This window comes from Leopardus geoffroyi, chromosome C3, assembly GCF_018350155.1.
Source record: "Leopardus geoffroyi isolate Oge1 chromosome C3, O.geoffroyi_Oge1_pat1.0, whole genome shotgun sequence".
NCBI classification, from domain to species: domain Eukaryota; kingdom Metazoa; phylum Chordata; class Mammalia; order Carnivora; family Felidae; genus Leopardus; species Leopardus geoffroyi.
In genome coordinates, this window is record NC_059338.1 from 110041663 (window position 1) to 110066529 (window position 24867).

A 24867-nucleotide genomic window follows, 5' to 3' on the forward strand; every position below is an offset into this window, starting at 1 on the left:
TTTTCTTTTCTTTTTTTAAAAATATAACAGCAAGCCTGAACATTTTAGGGGAAAGTAATTCCAAGAGAAGTTCCTGTTCCTTTGGATAAACACAGGCTTTCAATGCTCCAAATGGCCATTCCAATTTCTTCTTCAGGAAACACATTTTATTCTAAAAGACTCATTTCAAAGTCTTTCTTGCAATTTGGAGAGTCGAATAGTCTGTTGGTTATACAGGAATGGGTTTTATGGGAGTGTTGTCGGGGTTCTCTTGATGGGAAGGAATTCACAAGGGGACAGGGCAGCACAATGTACCTTCTTGCCATTAGCTAAGAAGGAAATGTTCTATCTTTGGTTTTAACAGGGGCTGGGGCTGCGTGAATAACTTCTCCTGGTATTAGTAATAATAAACCTCAGAATGCTTTAAACGTAATTTGGATTGGCTTTTGTTGGTTTCTCACAAATGAATTCCTTTCAGCATCTGGAAATCGATACTTGGGAGACTTGCCATAGCTGTCTTCCTAAGGTTGATTGAATTAAAACCATTGGTTTCTCCTCTTTTTTTTTTTTTTTTTGGATCTTATTCTGCATTAATTATCTTGACTTTCATGGGTTAATACAAAGAATAGAAACTTGAAAAAGTGGGCAGAGAACTGTCATTCCTAGGCATTAAATATTTTAGTGACAGCAGGGTAAGACTCGATTCGAGGCCAAACTAGTAATGTTTCAGGCCAGTAGATTCACATATGTGTGAAAGCCTTTTCTATGTGCATGACAGAACACTCTCCTATATTTGTACATATAGGAAATACTTAAATCTTCCGTTCTCATTTTCAATAAACAAATGGAGACATTCTCAACATCTTAAAAATGACTAATTCAAAGTCACATAGTAGGTGAAGGAAAAAAAATTCTTATCACAAATGGGATATGTTTTATGATAGAAATTTTAGAATCAGATGACCAAAAAGAAGAAAACTTCCATCATGTAGAATCTCCCTGACTGCAAGTAACAAAAAGTTCTAGGAATCCATATGTGGCAGGTAAGCACTCCCCTCCCTGTGGTCTCCACCTCCATTGGCATGAGGGAGGTAGAGTCCTCAGGACTCTGCAAACACTCCTTCCTTCCCTCCCCTGCAGCTCCCATGGCTTTCTCACCTCTCCCTGCCTTGAGATGGCAGGATGAACTATCCCAGAGCTACTTATCTCACTTGGTCTGGTCCTCCCTCTTGCCCCAAGGCTTGAATGCCCTAAAGGCTCTTGTGCCCAATGTCCCTGACCCTAACCCCCAAATTGTCAAGTCTTTTATATATCTTATCAACCTTGAGCCTCCAGCCTTTTCTAAATCTTCTCTTCACCTTCTTGCTGTATCCCTCTCACAGAGTGGCTGCTTTCTTTTCCACACCCTCCATACCACAGGGCACAGACAGGGGTTGGATGTCCTTCTTATTCTTCATTGCCACTTCCAGATCCTTCTGCTTGTCTTCTCCCTGAAAACCCTAGCTTTGAATCTCAATCAGATTGGAAACCCTCTTTTTCCTATTGCAGACATCTTCCTACCCTACTTCCCCCCGTTCCTCATTCTTTGGAGCATGTTCTACATCATACTTTCCATAAGGACTATAACCATTCTTGCTATAAATCTTAGAGGTTTTCAGTATTCACATAAATAATGATTCTAGTTCACTCCCCTCTCATCTCCTTGACTTCCTCCCCTCCAGTGATGTTGTTCTCTACTCTAGCTCACCCTTCTCTTCCTGGTCATGCCCTAGACCTCACCATTACCAATAACCATGGCATGTCCGCATATTGATTTGAAGCATACCCCTCTGATGTTCTCTGTTTGCAATTCACTCCCTTTAGTATCCCAATGACGAAATTTTTCCAGCATCACTGGCATGCATGGTCCACAGATCCTTCTTCTTTTCAAAGTCTTTGAACCCCCTCATGTCCTCACCTCCCTCTTTACCATACTTAGATCCTATGGTCCAAATTATATCACTCCCTTGCACATATTGTTAATTTCTTTTCTTTTTCTCCCTTTATCATATTCTCTTGGCAAAACCCTGCTTAAATCCAACTCGCTGCTGATTCTGTGTTTGTTCAACTGACCATGGCTAGAGAAAAGCTCATGATCGTGCTGACTGGAGCCCCTTTCAATTCATGGCCATGAACCTCAAGTGGGCCTTTCTTGTCACCAAGGAATCTCATTACATTTTCCAAGCTCATTTATGCTCCTGCTCCTCAAGGGAACCATTTCACATATTTTTCTCTCTTTTCTAGTCTCTTCTACTATCCTTACTCTCAGCTTGCTGCCTATCACTAAGAAAATAGAGACAATTAGAAGAGGACACTTCCAGATGTTTCCATCACCATATCTACCCACCTAATTGCATCTCGTTTAATAAGCTAGGCCTGGTCTCCTCGGTGGATGAGTCACCTCTGCTCCATCTACAAATAATGCCTCCACTTTAGCACAAGTTCCCATGCTTTCACCTACTCAGGAAAGTTACAAAATTTTTTTTTGAGTGAGCCCCTGTCTATATAAAAAATTTTTAAGTTTATTTATTTATTTTGAGAGACAGCGAGAGAGAGAGCATGAGCACAAGCAGGGGAAGGGCAGATAGAAAGAGAGAGGGAGAGAGAGAATCCCAAGCAAGCTCCACGTTGTAGGTGCAGAGCCAGAATCAGGGCTCAATCTCCCGAACCATGAGATCATGACCTGTGCCCAAATCAAGAGTCAGACATTCAACTAACTGAACCATCCAGGCACCCCTCTATAAAATTTTTGATGAAAAGATGTATTAGAAAATTCATGGGCCCATGTGAGGTATAGTGATTTGTTGATGAAGATTGAGGATAATGGGTAGAGAAGTTCTTTTTTTAAAATTTTTAACGTTTATTTATTTTTGAGACAGAGACAGAGCTTGAACAGGGGAGGGTCAGAGAGAGAGGGAGACACAGAATCTGAAACAGGCTCTGGGCTCTGAGCTGTCAGCACAGAGCCCGATGAGAGGCTCGAACTCACGGACCGCGAGATCATGACCTGAGCTGAAGTTGGACACTTAACCGACTGAGCCACCCAGGTGCCCCGAGAAGTTCTTATGTATTTATTGTCCCAGCAGCAGAAGTGAAGAGTCTGCATAGTGTTCGGGCACCATTTGTCTCTCCATTCAGATTGAGGGACCATCCCTTTTGTTTCTGATTGTCAGTGTGATGCTTCTGGCTCCTTTCACATCTCCCATCTTAAGAAAAGGGAACAAGGCTGTAATTACTTTGTCATGGCTCTTCAGAACCGTTTGTATCAAGGTAATATCGATCTTCTTGCCTCTGCATTTCCCTAATACCATTTATTTAATGCTGGTTATCTTATTACTCATAAAGCTGCATCATCCATTATGCAGCCTGTGAATGCTCGCTTCCAAAGGCTCTCTTGAAGGTTGGTTCTGTGCTTCACTGCTGACCACCACAAATGCAAGTCTTACCCAGAGCATGGAGGGAAATCTGAACAACACTTTATGTTACATTTACCACTCAGAAGTTTACTGAATGAATGTAGAACATAGTCTTCTCTTAGCCTAACACGTTAGGCTGTACTCACTGCATTCCTAGGGTGTGCTCACTTTCATTGCTGACCCCACTCCGGCCTCGCACACACTGCCACCCGGGAAGAAGAATAAGAGGGGCCCATGAGCAGAATGAGAAGAGTGGCTTCATTCACCCCAGACCTTTGTTCATTCCTCTGAACCAACGTGACTTACCATCAACTTGGGAGAGCATGACATTGCCACATTGATTGGAGACTAGAAAGGACGTCATCTGGAATTGCCCCCTGGTGCTGTAGAGAGAGCAGCTGTCTCATAAAGCCCTTAGGAGAGATAGGCATGTCGCCTCTGAAGACTGCCTGGCACGGAGACTGCAGAGGGACAGGATGACTGACGTGGGTGTCAGTGGCAGGAGCATACAGAATAAAGGATGCCTGCCATCACTTCCCTGCTGTGAACTGGAGGTGGGGCCTGCGGACGGAACACAGACTGATGTGTCACCCAGGCCCATACATATCCAACAGTTGGTGGCAGACCTCTGAAGTCATCCTGTGTTCTATGTGAGTCATCCAAAATCAGCACATCAGCCCCATTCTAGTGCCCTAATCTTGCACAGTCTTGCAAAAGAAATAATGCTTTGGTGAGTGGGAGGAATCCATAGAACTGAGGCCTGGCCCTGGATCCCCAGAATTCCACCATAGACATAGGCCCTGGAGCCCTTCGGGGCAGCTGATTGATTCCAAGGATGCCTGAAGGGTAATGGAGATATTAGAGATACCCCTGGATAATGGAGAATGTCCTGAAGGGAAAACACAGTCTATGCTCGCCCCTGTCCAGGCTTGGGGCTTTCCATCCAGATGGCAGTGCTGGCCCCGGCCAATGTAGCAGGCATTGAAGGGAGACAGAGCACGTCAAGGAAGGCACTCCTGGTGGTTACTAGGGTTCGAAGGTCAGGTCTGGGGACACCCTGCCCAGATGACCCTAGTGGTCCCTCACCAACTTGGCATCACAAATCAACTGTCATCATATCAGTGAAACTTAACCTGAACACTCTTCTTGAAACATCAAATGTCTCCCTCCAACAACTGATACTCCCGATCCCTCTCTTCCCTTGCTTATATTAGAGATAGCACTTATTTCCATCAGATATATATTTCCTTTTAAATTTCACTTATTGCCTGTATCCACCCACTAGAAGGTAAACTCAATGAGGGCAGTGATTTTTGTTTGTTTTGTTCACTGTTCTGTTTCTAGAACTGGCACAAGGTAGGTGCTGTATCTATTGAATGAACGACTAAACCACTTGCTGTTGACTTTTTGTTCTGTCTCTTAGCACCACCTGGATTTACGTTTATAGTATTATTTAAAATTTTTTTTGTTGTTTATTTATTTTTGACAGAGAGACAGTGAGAGCAGGGAGAGAGGGAGAAACAGAATCCGAAGCAGGATCTAGGCTCTGAGCTGTCAGCACAGAGCCCAACCTGGGGCTTGAACTCACCAACCGTGAGATCATGACCTGAGTCGAAGTCAGATGCTCAACTGACTTAGCCACCCAGGCACCCCCCATATATAGTATTATTTAAAAGTCAAGACTATGTTGCACATATTATTTACTAACTGGCTTTAACACTATTTCATGAATGTTATGTTTCCATTCTTTAGTCTTCTGTAACATTTTAATGACCGCATGTTTCAAAGTTTATTTATTTATTTTGAGAAAGAAAGAAAGAGAGAGAGAGAGAGAGAGAGAGAGAGAGAGACAGCATGAGTGGGGGGGGGCAGAGAGAAGGAGAGGGGGAATCCCAAGCAGGCTCCATGCTATCAGTACAGAGCCTGACGTGGGGCTTGATCTCACGAACCACGAGATCACGACCTGAGGAGAAATTAAGAGTTGGACGCTTAAGTGACTGAGCCACCCAGGTGACCCATGACTGCATATTTCATTGTATAGATAAATCACATCTTATTTACCTAGTGCTCTAGTGATAGAAAGTTGCATTTTTCCAAGGACTAACAATTATACTGCAGTGATGATTTAGCCATTCCTGTGATTAATTCTTTAATAACAGTAATTATCATAATTTATTAGGTACTTCCTTTGTGGTAGGCTCTGGGCTCAGAACTTTATTTTTTATTTTTATTAAAATTTTTTAATGTTTATTTATTTTTGAGAGAGACAGCACGAGCAGGGGAGGGGCAGAGAGAGAGGAAGACCCAGAATCCGAAGCAGGCTCCAGGCTCTAAGCTGTCAGCACAGAGCCTGACTTGGGGGTCAAACTCACAAGCTATGAGATCATGACCTGAGCCACGGTCAGATGCTTAACCAACTGAACCAACCAGGCACCCCTGTACTCGGAACTTTACATGCACTATCTTAATTAATCCTCTTAACAGGCCTATGAGGAAGTTATTTGAGGCAGGAATTAGTAGAAACTGAGGTTAAGTAACTTGCTCAGGGTCATTTTTAGTGAAAAATGAATCTCCTTTTTACCTCACATTTTTCAATCCTGCCAACTTAGAGGTGTCACCATTAATAGTAATTCATATCCTTCCAGAAATTAGAGAACTTAAAAAAAATTTAATTGTTTTTAGAGAGAGAGTGAGCACACGAGCAAGGGAGAGGGGCAGAAGAGAGAGAGAGAGAATCTTAGGTAGGCTCTATGCTTAGCATGGAGCCCGATGTGGGGCTTGATCTCATGACCCTGGGATCATGACCTGAGCTGAATCAAGAGTCAGATGCTCAACCTACTGAGACACCCAGAATCCCCTAAAGGTTACTTACAGAAAATTAAAAATTGGAAAGAGCTTTGGGAATCCCAAAAATAAAAATTAAGAGTCTTAAGGAGATAAGCAAGCATTATAATGAAGAAAGAGCAAGCAACCACCCAATTTTTCTCCTTTCCTTTCAGACCCTCATGTCACTCAAGGTAGATGATGATTCTTGCCAATTTTTTTCTTTTTAAAAGCTATTTTCATACTAATGAGGGCAGGAATCTTGTCTGTTTTATCAGATACAATTTTTTTTATTAAATTTTTCTTGTCTCTCCAATGCCTGGCACACACTTAGTACTCAATAAATTTCTAGTTGAATACATGAAATTATGCTAAGAACAATATTGCTTACTTGGCTTTTGGATGCTCCATTCTGAGGGAAATAAGAAGCCACTCTCAGTCCCACAGAGGACCATGGAGACACCTTGACCATCCTCTATGAAGCCAGTGAAGAAGGTTTCCCTGGCCTTGACCTTGCAGGTGTCAGAAGAGAGGAGTCTAGACCTGGAGTAGGGTTGGGGCAGAGGGAGGGTGGTCAAGAGAGGAGAGACATCTGGGAATCCAGTCAAAATGGATCTCATAGGGCCCCCGAAAATGTGACTCAATGGGAATAGTCAAGATGTGTGTTTTCTCATCCTCTAACTTCTAGGTGTGTGTGTCCTTGATTCCTACCAGTTTTGAAAAGTCCTCAGTGAGCCAGCTTTCGCAACACTGCCAGGAACTCTGTGCCACAGTTTGTTTATCCATTCACTAGTTGAAGGACATTATGTTTGCTTTCAATTTGGGGTTATTATGAATAAGGTCATTATAAATATTTGCAAATAGGTTTTTCTGTAAACTTCAATTTTTCTTTGGTAAATACCTAGGAGTGGGATCCCTAAGTTTTATGGTAAGTGTATACTTAACTTTATAAGACACTGCCACTGTTTCCAAAATGATTACCATTTTGTATTCCCACCAGCAATGCATGAAAGGTCCAGTTTCCCCACATCCTCACTAGCACTTGGTATTGTTAGTTTTTTGATTTTAGCTATCCTAATAGGCGTGTATCTTATTGAGGTTTTAATTTACATTTCCTTAATGATCAATAAGGTTGAACATCTTTTCATGAGTTTACTTTAGTGAGTGTTAAATATTTTACCCATAGTTTTCATTGGATTCTGTTTTTTTCCCAGATAACTTTATTATTATTTTTTAATATGAAATTTATTGTCAAATCGGTTTCCATACAACATCCAGTGCTCATCCCAACAGGTGCCCTCCTCAGTGTCCATCACCCACTTTCCCCTCCCTCCCACCCCCCCATCAACCCTCAGTTTACTCTCAGTTTTTAAGAGTCTCTTATGGTTTGGCTCCCTCCCTCTCTAACTTTTTGGATTCTGTTTTTTTAAAAACTTCTTATTTCGAGAATCTTATTAGATCTTATTAGAATTCTACTACCTTTTTTGGGGCACCTGGGTGGCTCAGTCGGTTGAGCCTCCGACCTCAGCTCAGGTCATGGTCTCGCGGCTTGTGAGTTTGAGCCCCGCGTCGGGCTCTGTGCTGACAGCTCAAAGCCTGGAGCCTGCTTCTGCTTCTGTGTCTCCCTCTCTCTCTGCCCCTAACCCACTCGCATTCTGTCTCTGTCTCTCTCAAAAATAAATAAACATTAAAAGAATTCCACTACCTTTTCTACTAATGTCTGTTTTCTGGCACAGGATTCTAGTTAGAATCCCACTTTGCATTTTGTGGGGGTGATTTTTTTCTTCATCTGTTCTAAGCCATGACAGCTCCTCAGACTGTCCTTGTATTTAACAACCTTGACTCCTGGTCACTTATTTTGTAGGGTGCTCCTTTGTTTGGCTTGCCTGATGATTTCTCACAATTAGGATGAGATTGTACATTCTTGTCAAAAGTACCGCAAAATGATACATTGTCCCCTGGGCTTCATATTAAAGGGTTCGTGATGTCAATGAATCCTGCTACTGGTGATGCTAACCTTGACCACTTTAAGGTGGTGTCTGATGAGCTTTTTAACTCTAAAATGGTCTTTCCCTTTGCAGTTAATAAATGTCTTGGGTAGATATTTTGAGACTATGAAAATATCCCTGTTCCCTTCACATTTCACCCAGGAATTTTAGCATTTGTAAATGGATCATGGATGCATCCGTTTTTACTGTGTTTTTTTCTTACACCGAGTAGGAATGTTTTTCATTTCTCTCTTTTTGACTTTTACAGAATTCTATTTTATAGGGGAAGAAAGGTCCCTACTTCCCATTTATTTATTTATTTGATTATTTATATCAGCATGCACACACAGATATTTATTTTATTCTACTGATTAAAGTTTAACACTGTCATTGTTTGGTTGTTCAAACTATTCCATCTTTAACTATTAGGGGCTCCGTTAGGCTACCTCTTGTGTTCTTTTGGCAAATCCCATGCTTTTCCGAGCAATTCCCATTTTTCTGCCACAAGATCTTATGTACTTTTCCTGACCAAGGCCTAGTATCACTTACTTATTGTTCTTTTTTTAAATTTTTTTAAGCTTTATTTATTTTTGAGGTAGAGAGAGAGAGAGAGACAGACAGAGAGACAGAGTGTAAGTGGGGGAGGAGCAGAGAGAGGGAGACACAGAATCCGAAGCAGCTCCAGGCTCTGAGCTGTCAGCACAGAGCCCGACGCAGGGCTCGAACCCACGGACCGCGAGATCATGACCTGAGCCGAAGTCAGACGCCCAACCCACTGAGCCACCCACATGCCTCCACTTACTTATTGTTCTTAACCAAGGAACCCTGGTTCCTTTGATTAGAAAATGGTAATTAGAAATAAAAATATGGGCACTAGGTGTGCTCCTTACTACCGAGCATCATTGCTTCTCGGCCGGCCCAGCAAACAGAGCTAGAAAATGCATGTCTGGATTGTAGCACACTCATCCCCACACAGTTCTATTTCTGTCGCCATCCATATAGACATTAAAAACAGTGAGTTTATTCTGATACTTCTGATTCCAATCCAACACCAAAGTGTTCATTTTAGCCTTTCTCTTTGTAACTTCTTTCTCTCACAGCAAGAAAAATCTAGCTTTCTTGACCTATAGTTTATTTATTGTTCACTTCTAGTACACGCATGAAGTGGCTCAGAACAGCTAACGCATACCTTTGTGAGAAATACACATAGCCAGATCACAGCATTTTGGTACCCGTGTTCTTCTCTTTGCCTTATGGCATCCAGTCAAGATGCTGTTTTCCAAAGTTACTTAGGTTAGTTCTTTTCTTCCCCGCCCCTTGCTATGTGGTTATTTATTTGTAATACAGTGACATCCATTTTTCACTTTTCGTATTCTCTCTTGGATGTCCCCCCACATCTTACTTCGTTTTAATTATTTCTTTAATTTGGCAAGGGGGTGGGTGGGAAATTTGTGAAATGTATGTGAAATCTTACTGCAGTTTGAACAGTCAGAGCTATAGGAAAGGTATGTTTGGAGAACAGTCAAGGCTAGTTTCATTTCTCTTCCTACTTCCTTACCTCCCTCCTCTGCCACTTGGTGGAGATCTGCAGAGAGGAGTCTGCCGGTGAGCGTGAACTTCTGTGGCTGCAGCTTCCAGGGAGTGTAGAGTCAGAGAAGCCCACGTTTGGCCATTAGCAACTTATTAAAGATTTTGCCACAATAAGTTCACCTCCATCGCCTCATCTAGTTCCAAAAAAACCCCATCACACGTTTTTTCCCCTAGTGATGAGAACTTTTAGCGTCTACTCTCTTAGCAACTTACAGATGTTTACATATATTGTAGTATATAGTCATTACGATATATACCTTAAACTTGTACAGTGAGGGTGGCAATTAGATCTCAACAAAACTGAAAGAAAGCAAAAATGACGTTAGCTGAATTCTTACCCATTTGTTTTTTTTCTTTCTTTTTTTTTTTTTCAACGTTTATTTATTTTTGGGACAGAGAGAGACAGAGCATGAACGGGGGAGGGGCAGAGAGAGAGGGAGACACAGAATCGGAAACAGGTTCCAGGCTCTGAGCCATCAGCCCAGAGCCCGACGCGGGGCTCGAACTCACGGACCGCGAGATCGTGACCTGGCTGAAGTCGGACGTTCAACCGACTGCGCCACCCAGGCGCCCCATGAATTCTTACCCATTTGTATGGAGCCTGGCATCTGCCATGCCGTGTGCTCCAGGAGAGCCTGCGCTCACATGCGGTCTTCTTGGATAGGCTCACTTCCTTCAGATTTCACGCTGTTGAGTTGCTCTGAGACCTCAGCTCTCTGATGGGTTCAAAAAAATACTATGTTTTTTCAGTTTATCCAGATGTTTCATGTTGCTGGAGTAAGACTGATGCTCTGTCCAGCTTTTTATGTCTCAGGCACAGTGTAAACACGTGAGGGGCACTTCTGTGCACGCTGCTGTTTAAGGCATCTTATGTGAATGCTTGGTTGTTCCAAAGACTTTTTTTCTCCCTTAGCTTATCAACTTGTGAACCTCTTCCATGTCTATCTAAGTGGGTCATAGGCCCACTGAGGGTCACAGAAGGAGAACTTGATTTTTCTTATTTCTCCTAAAGTGCTCAGTGCAGCGGGCTCCTTATGTTATTGGCTAAAAAGTTTCAATCATTCACACTCCAGTTTAAACCTATTTCTTTTCCTATCTTTAATTGGCAGAGCTGGGGAAAGCACCACTCACCCCTGTACTGGGTTGAATAATATCCTTCAAAAGCTCATGTCTGCCCAGAACTTGCGAATGTGACCTTATTTGGAAATGGGGTCTTTATAGATATAATCAATTTAAGATGAGGTCATACTGGAGTAGGGTCGGCCGTAAATCCAACATGATTGATGTCCTTATAAGAGGGAAATTGGACACAGAGACATAGGCACTCAGGGAAGAAGGCCACGTGGAGAGGGAGGCAGAGATTGGAGGGATGCTGCCAGAAGCCAAGGAACACCAAGGATTTTCAGCAACGACTGGAAGCTAAGAAGAGTTGAGGAAGAATTCAACGTAGTGTCTCAGAGGGAGCATGGCCCTGCTGACATCTCGGTTTCAGACTTCTAGACTCCCCCACTCTTCAGAACCGTGGGATAATAAGTTTCTGTTGTTTGAAGCCCCAGGTCTGTGGTATTTTGTTATGGAGGTCACTGGAAGGAAACACACACCCAGTTTGTTACATCATGCGGTTCACTTCTGCCTCTACGATACAGCTGCAAAACTCTTTAGGTTTTCCAGGCAATTCCTTCATCCTTTCTTCATAGTCTTTTTTTCATACTTGTTCAGCCTACGTATGAGCATACATTTTCTCTAGTCAAAAGGGCTCTTGAAGAAAAGCTTTAAGGGAAAGCATTCCATATACAATATGGGAGAGCCGTGGCCTGCACATGGAGAAATGTCTTAGGATTTCAGAACAGCAGCCCATTCAGAGTCAGTGGTGGATGTGGTTTCCAACAGAATTAATGTGATGCTAAGCTATGCTTGATTTTCACCCACCAGAGAGATCCCTAAGATCCATGCAAACAGCTTTGGTCTCTACAAAGTTTTCCCATGAAGAGCCATTTCAGTTTAATGTGGTCTGGCCCATTGGTCTTCAGGATGCATTTTTGTGGTGCTAGAATAGTCACTGGTTTCTTTAGAAGAGAGACGGAAATGGCTCCCTAGAAGCCTCCAAGTATTTTCCATCTACCCAGTTGATCAGACAGCCTTACCCTTTAAATCTCTACCTGCTGGGACTGGAATAAGGATGGCCTTTTAAAGTGGTCTGCCAAATAGGCAATGGTTTTTGTACTCCAAAGGATGAGCAGGAAATGCATTGGAGATTTGTCTCACTCCTTTCCCTGGTTTCATATCCCAACATATTTTTCCCCCTCACAAAAAATAAGTTTTACCACTGGCTAATTTCTCTTCCTTTTTCTGAATTCTTCCTTTTGACTTATTTCTTTACTTCCCTGCTCTTTGATTTCCTTTCTTTCTTCTTGCATTGCTTTCTGAATTTCTTAGGCCCTACATCCACAGAAGCTGCTGGATTGACTTGCCCCCACACATCTCTATTTGATCTTATAAGCTTGCTCTGGATAAGGAGGGTGTTTCTGGTGGGGACTATAATTCTCTCACCACCAACTGCAGAGATCTCAGCTCTGGATTTCACTTCCTCTTTGAGCGGCCTTGGATCAGAGGGGCCTCGTACGTGTTGGGGGAGCTGCTGAGTTGATCAAGAACTTTCAGGTTGGATCAGACCCAGATGTTCTGGACTTTCTGGCAGGAAGTAGCCTGGACTCCACTTTCAGGCTTCTCGACCAAGAAATCTGAAGGATTCCAGGGGATGAAGAAATGAGCTTAAACTGACAAGATGACATTTAGCAGGGGTATATGTGAAGGGGATCAGAATATTCCATTCCAGGATATGCCACTTAGGCATAAAGATGATTTTGAGCTGAAAGCAATTAAGAAACATCAGACTCAAGAGGAACTCTCTGCCCTCCCCGTTTGTGTCTAAAAGCAGGGCATAAATTTCCTTTTTATAAAGGTAACATAAAATTACATTTGTAAAGATGACCACCACTTCTGTACTAGGAAGAAGAGAATGATTCTTAATTATTCTAGAAAATTTTCAGCAAAGAAGGCACCAACTCAAGTCTGCCTAACAATCCTTACTAAAAAACCTTTATCTATCGCTAGTTTCCCCATATATTTATTTACTTTTTCACAATTTACCACCCCTAGGAGCCCTTTATCTAGTCAAATTTCTGCGATTTATCAACCTTTGTTAAAATTTATGTGAGCTGAGCTTCTGAGTCTAATTGCTTTTGTGGGCTTTCACTTTTTTTCTATGAACACCTCCCCCCGCCCCCACCTATGCATGTAAAATAAAAAATATCAATGGTAAAAAGTATGTATTCCTTTCTTCTACTAATCTGACTTTTGTCAGTTTAATTTGCACCCCCCAGCTACTGAATCTAAGAGGGTAGAGGAAAAAAGTTTGTTTTTCCTTTCCTATATGCAAGTATCTGAACTAAGAGTCAAAAAATCTGCTACATGAATTCAGGTGGTTTAGCAGCTCTAGGAGCAAGGGAAAAAGAAACTAGTCAATAGTAACATCAGTGTTAGTCAAAACTTTTCCTTATGGCTTATTTGCATATTAATGTCCATCTTAGTGTAGAGTAATAGAAATAGCATAGCAGTGGGGCGCCTGGGTGGCGCAGTCGGTTAAACGTCCGACTTCGGCCAGGTCACGATCTCGTGGTCCGTGAGTTCGAGCCCCGCGTCGGGCTCTGGGCTGATGGCTCAGAGCCTGGAGCCTGTTTCCGATTCTGTGTCTCCCTCTCTCTCTGCCCCTCCCCCGTTCGTGCTCCGTCTCTCTCTGTCCCAAAAATAAATAAACGTTGAAAAAAAAAAATTAAAAAAAAAAAAAAAAAAAGAAATAGCATAGCAGTAAGCAAGATCCATATGAGCCACAGCTTATCATAAAGACCAGGATAGAAAATTGCCCGTGTGGTAGATTAGTTACAAAAATGTTCCCAATATCTTTCAACCTCCTCCCTGTTTCCACACATTTTGCAATTTGACCATGCAACTCCTCCCATCTAGAAGGGAAGTCTATTTCTCCATGCCTTGAATCAAGCCTTGTGATTTGCTTTGGCCTGTATAGAATGTTGCAAAAATGATGGTGAAACTTTTCTGAGCCTAAACTTTGTGAGCCCTTGGACGTTTTCACACTTTTTTTCTGGAACCATGCTTCTGTCATGTGAACAAACTCAGGCTAGTCTGCTGAATGCTGAGAAACCCATGGCCTAGTCATATCTGTCATCCCAGTTAAGACACAGCCAACCGCCACACCTGAGAGGAGACTATCAGACCAGTCAGCTCCCAGCTTGCCGACACTTGGCTGCAAATACGACCATGAGCTCAGCTGAGATCGGCTAAGCCTAGCCCAGATAAGCAGAGTGACCCAGCTGACCTGTGGTCTCGTGAGCTATAGTGAATGGCTGTTTCTTCAACGTTGATTTATTTTTGGGACAGAGAGAGACAGAGCATGAACGGGGGAGGGGCAGAGAGAGAGGGAGACACAGAATCGGAAACAGGCTCCAGGCTCTGAGCCATCAGCCCAGAGCCCGACGCGGGGCTCGAACTCACGGACCGCGAGATCGTGACCTGGCCGAAGTCGGACGTTTAACCGACTGCACCACCCAGGCGCCCCAGTGAATGGCTGTTTCTTAAACCATTAACATTTGGTCTGTTACACAGCAATAGCTTACTGATACAGCTTTGAAAGCACATCTTATAACACTTGCTATAAGCCTCCATTGTTAAAGCAATGGATGATATTGCCTTTGTAGAAGGGAAGACAGGGTGGCGTGGCAGCTCTGGAGACTGTGGGGTTCAGAGGCTGGTGCCGGACCCACAGAGTAAAACCTGAAGGCCAGCTCATCTGATGACAGAGCAAAGAAAAGCAGCAACCCAGGGAGTGGCTTGCACTATCAGTTTGTGGGGGCAACGGGCATGTATTTCCAATGGATCCAGTATAGACCACAGCCTGGAGAGATTTTAGAGAGACTCTGCTTAAGAGGGTAATCTGGAGGGGAGTCAGGATTCTAAATGACAGGATCTTTGGAGTGGCCTGCCGAAGGGACTTAAGGGTCGTAATAAGTGGCTGGTTGGAGGGAGTATGGGATGAATTAAGGAGACTGAGTAATTTCCTAATTACTCTGAGCAAGTGTAAATCTGCCTTGTAGGGTTATTGTGAGGATTAAATGAACTATTCTGTGCAAAGTCCCTGGGGCGCTAGAGTATGCCCGCAGTAAGTGGCAACTCTTGGAAACAGCTTTCACTACTGTTGGGTCAGTGGGTTTAGGTTACCCCCAACTCAGCCAAGGCAGAGAGCAACGGAAAAGAATGATAGAAGAGGATAAAGGGAGGCAGAGGGCAGAGGGGAGGGGAGGGATGGAGAAAGGGAAAATGGAAGCAAAACAATGATAAAGGGAAAGGGTTTTTTTTTTTTTTTTTTTTTTTTTTTTTTTTTTGTTTTTTTAATAGGAGAGGAATAGAGAAAAAGAAGAACATTGAGCTGGGGTCAAAATGTAAACATTATGACTCAGATACAGTCTTCTCTCCCCCAAAGAAGTTGATCTCCCATTGCTGGAAACAACAACTTCAATTGATGTGGAAAAAACACTTTAAGTGTTTTCATGCTTTCCAGCATGAAATAATCCTTTGTGAGTAAATACACCGTTGACTTAAAGTACAAGCTTCACAGAGGGTTTCTTTCTGCTTTGCAAGGTGTTTCCTCTTCCTTTCTCTTCTCAAGCTGTAATGTTCAGTAGGTTAGCTGTATTCAATGCATTTTTGACTTACAGTATTTTCTTTTTTTAAAAGTTATTTATTTATTTATTTTCTTTTTTAAAGTTATTTATGTATTTTCTTTTTTAAAGTTATGTATGTTTGTATGTATGTATAAATAAAGAGAGAGAGAGAGAGAACGAGCAGGAGAGGGACAGAGAGAGGGAGACAGAGGATCTGAAGCAGGTTCTGTACTGACGGCAGAGAGCCAGGCATGTGGCTCAAACTCAAAAACCGTGAGATCATGACCTGAGCCAAAGTCAGATGCTTAACCCAACTGAGCCACCCAGGTGCCCCTTGACTTATAATATTTTCAGCTTACAATAGGCTTATTGGGGCGTAACTGTATTGCAAGTTGAGGAAGATCTATATCTAGTTATTTTTACTGTATTAGAAATTAAAATAGAAATTTAAAATTTTTATTAATCCATTTAAAAATAAAAAGAAAGTAAATAGCTATTATAGACTAATATAAATAACATTTAAAAGTGGAAGATAACTAGATTTCTAAAAAAATTAGTAAGAAAGCTGGTTTTACATTTTTTTTTTCAAATTCCTTCAATATCTGGCTTCATAGAAGATACATGTATTTAAGCCTATATCTAATAGAAGATATATACTTTGGCATTCAAACTATTGTGGTAACATGCTGTGTAGACTCTGGAAAACTCCACTGTACCTTCTTGACAGGGTGAGAGTGAAAAAGACAAACAATGCCTTAGCAGGAGCATGAAAATAGCTTTGATCTCACGGACCCCCTGGCAGGATCTTGGAAGGACCCACAGGAAGATCTGGATCATTTTGAGAATTGCTGCTCAAGAACTTTCTCCGTTCACTTCCAGAAAAGCTTTCCACATCCCTTTCCTGTCTGATGGGAATCCCTCCTGTGTCACACCTTCCTTCCACCCTGCTGGCATCCTCCTTTACCTTCCCTGAGCCAAGGACAGTGTCTGGGCTGTAAGGAAAGATGTTGAATTTTCCAGGAGGGAAAACACCTGCAGGGTTATTTCAAATATGTTATCCCCACCACTAAGAGGAAGGTAACTTGAAAGGAGAGGATGGTTCCCACCAACAGTGCAAGAGGGTTCCTGTTTCTCCACATTGTCGCCAGCATCTGTTGTTTCCTGATTTGTTACTTTTAGCCACTCTGACCGGTGTGAGGTGGTATCTCAGTGTGGTTTTGATTTGTGCTTCCCTGATGATAAGTGACGTTGAGCATCTTTTACTGTTGGTGGGAATACAAACTGGTGCAGCTGCTCTGGAAAATAGTGTGGAGGTTCCTCAAAAAATTAAAACTAGAACTACCCTACGACCCACCAACAGCACTACTAGGAATTTATCCAAAGGATACAGGAGTGCTGATGCATAGGGGCACTTGTACCCCAATGTTTATAGCAGCACTTTCAACAATAGCCAAACTATGGAAAGAGCCTAAATGTCCATCATCTGATGAATGGATAAAGAAAATGTGGCTTATATGTTCAATGGAATACTACTTGGCAATGAGAAAGAATGAAATCATGCCATTTGCAGCAACGTGGATGGAACTGGAGGGTATTCTGCTGAGTGAAATAAGTCAGTCACAGAAAGACAGATATCATATGTTTTCACTCATACGTGGATCTCGAGAAACTTAACAGAAGACCATGGAGGAAGGGAAGGGGAAAAATAGTTACAAACAGAGAAGGAAGGAGGCAAACCACAAGAGACTCTTAAATCCACAGAACAATCTGAGGGTTGATGGTGGGGGGAGAGGGGAAAATGGGTGATGGGCATTGAGGAGGGCACTTGTTGGGATGAGCACTGGGTGTTGTATGCAAGTGATGAACCACGGGAATCCACCCCCAAAACCAAAAGCATACTTGACACACTGTATGTTGGCCAATTTGACAATAAATTATATTTAAAAAAAAAGAAAGGAGAGGATGGTTGAAAGTGAAATGTGTTAGGGACAGGGAGTAGCAGAATTGTGCCCTCAGTGCCTGCTGGGTGGGGCATCGGAACGCTCTGCCTAGCCTGCCTAGCAAATGTTATGTTCTTTCAGCTGCGTTTATCACCTGCCTCTTCAATTAATGAGACCAGCTCCCTTCTCTGATGGTCAATTCACTAGTTTCTTTCTTCCCCATTTTGCTTTGGGGACCAGAGTAGGAAAACATCTGCGTTTCCTTTTGCATAGGGATAGACAGATATCATATACTATTAGTGTCTCATAACCAAGATCTATAAACTCAGCCCAGGGTGATAAAGCTGGGTGATTTTTCCCCCCACTTTCTTTCATGTCAATCCTCCTTCATCACAACATCATCAATCAATCAAATTGCTCTTGGAGTTCCTTGTGTTACCATGGCAACGCCTCCCCGCAGAGTTAAAAATAAAACTTCTGTATTCCTACTGAAATTTGGAGAGAACAAGAACCTAATTGCCTGGCGGTCCTCATCATGGGAACACCGCTTCTTCGGCAAAGCCACCCAGCTACTTTGTCCCGGAGAGTGAAGATGTGCTGTAAACCCCGAGTTCTGTGTCTGTCTCCCCAGGGCAGCACCCGTGGGAAAGTGAGGCTGCCCCTTGCAGAGCTGGTTGGTGCTTTTCATCACAGACCCACTGGAGTCTTCCCTGTTTTTAGGCTGGGGGTCCTTTATAGATACCTTCTCTGTGGTTTGGCAAATCCGCGGGGAAGAAGGAAAAAAAATCAATGCAGAAAGCAGGGTTGGAAGCTTTAACCACTCTCTTGGACACTTTAGATCACTTAATAAGGAAAAGATTTCTGCAGAGATGTGGCTTCTTTTAGGTTTCCCCAGAGACAGACCCGAGACAAGGACTCAAGGGCAAGCAGTCGATTTGGGAGACACAGGGAACATCAGTGGGAACGGAGAGGGGAGGTGCCAAGGTAATACTGAGTAGAAAAGATAGCCAGTAAAGATGTTAGAAGCTCAGCCACCACTGTGGGCCATTGGGGCTTAATTCTGTAGGGAAACTCTGAGACGTGGGGGTAAACACTTGACTTTGAGTTATCCTATCCTATCTAAGTCATTTACACAATGACTCTCAAGGGTCTTTGGTTGAAGGCTGCTCCAAGGGTGTTTCTTCCCGGCATTTCTGCTCTGCCATGTGGGGCAGGGCAGCGCTTTGGTTCTATAGAATGCCCGCTGGCACAAAGATTTCGATACCTGCAGTCAGAAGTCTGTGGATAAGGGATTAGGATGGGTCATTGAAAGCGTCAGCTAGGAATGCTCGGACTGGGCCTTTATTTGGGAAGTTAAAGAAGTTCTATCTGAAGCAAGCTTACAGGAAACTAGACCCAGGAGTAGTCAGTATGAAAATAACAAAAAGTGCAGAATGGTTTAAAAGTGGTTTTGTTATTGTTCTAGTTTGTATTTTTGAAGTAGGTATTTTCCTACAGTATGCCAGGTATTTGAACGGACATTTGAATCTTCACCAGCATAAAATGGCTTTTCATCCTCACCAACCTCTCAGAACTTTAGTTCTTCAAAACCATGCATTTAATCCACAAATACCCTCGTGTCAAAATGTCAGTATCATCTGCCTTCCCTAAGTGTGCTTTGCTTTTTTATTCTGCTCCTTTGATGCTTTCCCAAAGATGACTCCTGAGGGTCTGAGCGTGAAGTGACCGGATTATCAGAAACAAGGCTCCCAGAGGAGGGATGGTGACATCTATGGAGCGTCCATGTGCCAGGCAGCGTGCTACGTGATCTCCGTGGATCATTTCATTTAAAACTCACAACCACTCCGTGAGGGAGATACTCTAATCACCCCGCTTTACAAATGAACAAGCAAAGGCACAGTGACTTGAAAGTTCCACATCTAACACATTTGGGAGACAGGGTTCAAATCCGGGCTGTCTGTTCCCAGCAAATGTCTTTCATCGCTTTCATTGACTTTATCTTTTTTTTTTTCCTTCTGTTAGTTCTTTCAGATCAAAATTGCTGTTTTGTGTTGACAATTTTCCATATTCAGGTGGACTCTACCACAAGATGTCTAGGACCAACCCCTCTGTAGCTAACCATCCTCGCTGGCCCTGGCCTGGGACCAATGTTGCTTAAAGTCAGATGTGTATTCAAGGCAAGTGTACTAGCATCCTCCTCCTCACCTCCCAAGGAAGAACCCCGCTGACACTTGCTTTTAAAATATTTCTCTCAGGCCAAAGTTGTTTATTTTGTACTTCACGGTAAGAGCTCAAAGGCGTCAGTTGATTTCAGTTTGTCCAGACCCCCAGGAAGATGTTGCTTGAGGACAAGTTGCCTCTGGCTCAGTGAACTTCTCCTATGGACCTGCTGCATAGGCCTACATTTCTTTCCGTAGATGAAGCAACGTACTTTCATTTATCCTCTTGGGTGCAGACAGAGTGACTTAGAATATTACCTCCACTGGGGGCGCCTGGCTGGCTCAGTCGGTTAAGTGGCTGACTTCGGCTCAGGTCATGATCTTGCGGTCTGTGAGTTCAAGCCCCGCGTCAGGCTCTGTGCTGACAGCTCGGAGCCTGGAGCCTGCTTCTGTTTCTGTGTCTCCCTCTCTCTCTGTCCCTCCCCCATTCATGCTCTGTCTCTCTCTGCCTTTCAAAAATGAATAAATATTAAAAAAAATGGAAAAAAAAAGAATATTACCTCCACTAATTCGCCATTTATTTTAAGGCTGCATGCACACAGGAAACCAAGAAAAACTGAAGAACTGGATGGAAAAGACAGAATCCATTGACCAGAGATAGGTGAGATGGTCTGAATGCTACAGTTTTGATATCGATGTGCCTCAGCCCCCACTGCAGACTTGCTTCTTGAACCTCTCTCTGTTCAGTTTTCTCATCTTTACCTCCATATGCAGTAAAATCTTGGTTTGTGAGCATAATTGGTGTCGGAAACATGCTTGTAATCCAAAACACTTGTATATCAAAGTGAGTGTCCCCATAAGAAATAATGGAAACTCAGATGATTCGTTCCACAACCCAAAAATATTCATATAAAAAATGATTACAATACTGTAATAGAATACAAAAGAATAAAGAAAATACAAAATAGAAGGGAAAATAAACAAATTAACCTGAACTTACCTTTGAAAACCTTCGTGGCTGGTGTGAGGGAGACAGAGAGGGGAGGGTTATTGTGTAGGACGACTTTCATTATCACCAATGGAATCACTGCTCTCTACTGGCTCAGTGGAATCTTTTTCTTTTCGTGCAAGTTTAACAAGGAACCTGTCCAGTGACACTTGCTTTTGCCTGTTTTTGAGGATTTCACGGAAATGTGACATTGCATTGTCCTTAAACAGATTCATCGCTTGCACTGCTACAGCCTTATTCAGGTGGTGCTTTTCTACAAAAATTTGCACTGTCTCCCACATTAAAATTTTTTTAAAAAAGTGTTTATTTATTTTTGAGAGAGAGAGAGTGAGCACGAGCAGGGGAGGGGCAGAGAGAGAGGGAGACAGAATCCCAAGCAGGCTCTAGGCTCTCAGCTGTCAGCACAGAGCCAGACTCAGGGCTTAAACTCATCAACCGTGAAATCATGACCTGCGCTGAAGTCAGTTGCTTAACCAACTGAGCTACCCAGACACCCTGCCCTGTTTCCCACATTTTACGCATCTCCCTAATCTCATTTGAAGTGAGGGATTCCTCCACCTTTTCTCCTCCTTTGCAGAGGAAGTTGTAGACTTCTCATAAAATCTTACAATTTCAGCCACTTGCATACCTTGTTCATACTTCTCAATGATTTCCTTCTTGACTTCCACTGTAATCATCTCCCCCTTCTTACCACCCTTCTTTTCAACCTTTTTCTGCATGGGGGCCATTGTATACACTCGCAGGATGTTGACTACAGTACAGTATTAATAAACTCTTGTCATATATTGTATCTATGTAACTGGCAATAAGGCAGCAGAGGAAAGGGTCTATAACTGCACGCAACCTGACCTAGAATGAAGCAAAGCATTTTTAAGCTTACTCTGGTATGGAAAAGCAAAGGACTGTCCATAGGTGCTTTGAAGTGACAAAAAATACACTACAGCCAGTTATGGGCACCTTCCAACGTTTGAAAAATCACTGATTTCTGCCAAACACCACAGCCTGAGACCAAGCATCCAAGCATGGGAGATGATCACCCACAATCCCGCAGCGAGAGGGAGGGAGAGAGAGAGAGAGAAAACCATTGGCTCAGTTGTGATCATGTAACATTCAGCATCATGTACTGCTCATATTATAAGACATCACTCATTTATCAAGTTAAAATTTATTAGAAACGTTTGCTTGTCTTGTGGAACACTCACAGAACAAGTTACTTATAACCAGGTTTTACTGTACTGGTACTTCTTTTCCTCATATCTACTGCTTCTCTTAGATTTCTCTTTTTTCTCTTTGTTTTACACACAGAGCCAACATGAATCCTGGCTTCTATTTATATTATGTTCATTAAACTAGTGTTTCCACAGTTAACTGCCCTAATGTCAGGATTTCTTGGCTCAAATGCTGAAGGGTGAGAATCAGAATGGACAAGTTCATGTGGTTGAGCCAAGCCATGTCATAAGCCTGTGCCTTCTTGGCCTTTAAGTCAAGTGACTGCCCCTGGTCCAGTTACCTTTGGCCAGGTACATGTGGTATCACCCCTTCAGCAAAGGTGCCTATGGGGGCTGTGGGCAGGGCCGGTACCGTGATAGAGATCCACTGTGTTGCTCTTTAAATTTCATAACCAAATGGCATCTTGCTCCCTGCACTTCTGTTACTAGAAGCATATGGGTCTGATTTCTGGCATCAATAGAACTATAGACACACTCAGGAGAGCTCAGTCTTGAATTGCCTCTCAAAAGCACAGCCATGGTATTTTATATTTGATGAAGGTAACCTAACAGAATTTCTAATCATCTAATGTTCTAGATTTTCCAGGCTTTATTTCCACATGAAATGACAGCGTCACAAAATCACATACCTGGACTATATTAGTTTACTTATTTGGAAACATGCCTGCATAAAATTATGGTTTAATATTATACCCCTGAGGTTAAATATAAGAAATGTTCACATGAAGAATGTATTTGCATCTTTAAAATTGCTTGAAAAGTCGCTAATTATTATAGGTTCTTTATATAAGGATTCATGTAATAATTTTCTCTTAGATTTTAGTGCCAAGGAAAAAACTTTATTTCTGTTTTAATGAGTGAGAATTATATAATTCACCAAATTTCCTATTGGCCACTAGAAAATTCTGAAGCAAAATTTAGGACTCAATTGTAGTATCTCTCCTTAGCCTGGGTTTCTGGTATAATAACCTTTCTCCTCTCAAGTATACGCTTTTGATATTTTTATTTGATTATCCTTATTTTAACAACTGAAAAGTATATGTGTCTGTTGTCTAAACCGCTTCAAATACTTTTGGAGGTAGCTAGAATGCAAGTGATAAATATGATTCGATACATATTACTAATATTACTGCTTAGTAGAGTACATGCTAATGAATTCAGGGAAGTTTTTGGTGCTTTAGGGGGTCTCCAGGCTAGTGACTTTCTACGCTCAAATGTATTGTAAATGAGAGGTTAGTTCCCACTGTGCTTCTGATACTAAGAAAATGTCTGTGGGGCCCCTGGAGCAATCTCATGATGTATTTATGTTGTAGAAAATTTGAATTTAAGAGAGTTCACACAAAGATTTTTATTAAAAGGGGAAGGGCTGAGGTTGGAAGCAACTGGCAAAGAATTATTCATTTTCCGTAAAGGAATCAAAACTTGATTGGCCTTTTATAATCGATGTTTGAGGATGCTGGAGGCTTTTGTGAGTTCCTTTAAACTATTGTCCTGTTTCACATTTCTTATGTATTTTTTGGAGCGGTGACTTCATTCCAGATGTTTCAACAGTTGAAAATTTAGTGAATCCACAGTTTGAATACACATTATCCGTAATAGACTGATGAATTTCCCCCCCAACTAACACGATTAAACAGGCCCGTTGTTTTTAGCATTGGTAGGCACAACTTCAATTTTAGATAAGTACACACTTTCCAGAAAGGAAGCCTCTTTGGAAGGCAGCTAGCCATGTGGTTTACCAGGGTTACAAACCTGTTTTCCACTAAGTGTTTTCTGGGCTTCGCATTAAAAAAAAAGAGAGAGAGAGATTTAGCAGTCACACAAACAAAACTTGCACCTCTGTGGAGTGGTATCTTCCAGGTCATTGGGCATTCTCTACTATTGGATTGAGTAGCATGTCGTTGAATTTTTATTTTGGAAATGGCCAAGTCTTAAAATCTGCAGACGCTTTAGCCCCCATCCAGCACTCTAGTGAGCTTGGTTGGTGCTTGGTCAACTCTGCTTCGTAGCAAGTTTGATTTGTTACTTTGGACCATTTTTCTATGGTTCTTTATTCTTTTGCTCTCACATTGGAGGAGCCAAAGCAGTTGCTTTTGGCACCTGAATTTGTAACCTTTCCCGAATTTCTCCTTCACAGCCTCTTGTCAGAGACCCGAATCCCAAAGGCACATGCTAACGCAGCCCAGATGCCAGGAAGATCCATCCCCAGCTGGGCCATATGACCCTAATGAGCAAGCAGCCATATGTACAGTTAATTAAAACTCAAGTCAAAATAATAAAATGAGGTTTCAGGGTACACTCAGCAATGGCAAGGTTTCCTTTTGTAAAATCTGGAAACCACTTGTACAGCCACCAGGAAAAAGGAGCAAGCCACTCACGTGAATTCCCTTTGCTTCAAAATCTCAGTGAATAGCTATAACCTATATGTATGTCACACACTGAGACGTCCATCAGAAGACATTACAAGACAGATACAGAAAAAAGAAAGCAGTCTGTGCTTATGGTCTAGTGGGGGCACTGACACATTAAATTCTCTCCTTCAGTGGCTGAAGATCATGATTTTTCTCTTCTGTTTTCCTTGACCCTCTGCAGGTAGAATCTGTCTCTTACTTTTGTGGTTCTGTGTTTCCGTTGTGCTCTGTGACCGCCTGTGCATGCTGATGGTTGACTTGTTGCCTCCCCTGCTCACCTGTGAAGTCCAGCGGTTGTGCTGGAGCCTGCCGGTCTCAACTGGGGACAGCATACTGTTACAGAGTCAGTAGTGTTGAGGGCCACTTGTTCACCGTGGGTAGCTGGATATTGACTATAGAGACAATATTTGTATATATCATGGAACTTGCCAAATCAGGGCTATGGATTTTTGGAGTGTGGATTTACCAGCACATGAAGTCCTTAAAGTCAGGATTGTGGCTTTCTTTTTGGATCTCCAGAGCCTGGCCTCTCCTGGATACTCAACACAT

At 42.4% G+C, this 24867-nt stretch overlaps 1 long non-coding RNA gene across 5 annotated transcripts in view; it reads left to right on the plus strand.

The window, feature by feature from the left end:
• Positions 1-24867, plus strand: part of LOC123585709 — a 95604-nt gene that overhangs the window by 67371 nt on the left and 3366 nt on the right. For 4 of the 5 annotated variants that reach the window (XR_006706383.1, XR_006706381.1, XR_006706382.1 and 1 more), the window contains one exon: positions 20257-20330. The exons of the other annotated variant lie outside the window; for it this stretch is intronic. This is a non-coding gene — a long non-coding RNA (uncharacterized LOC123585709). The remainder of the gene's footprint in view (positions 1-20256; positions 20331-24867) is intronic. 5 annotated transcript variants of the gene reach the window in all.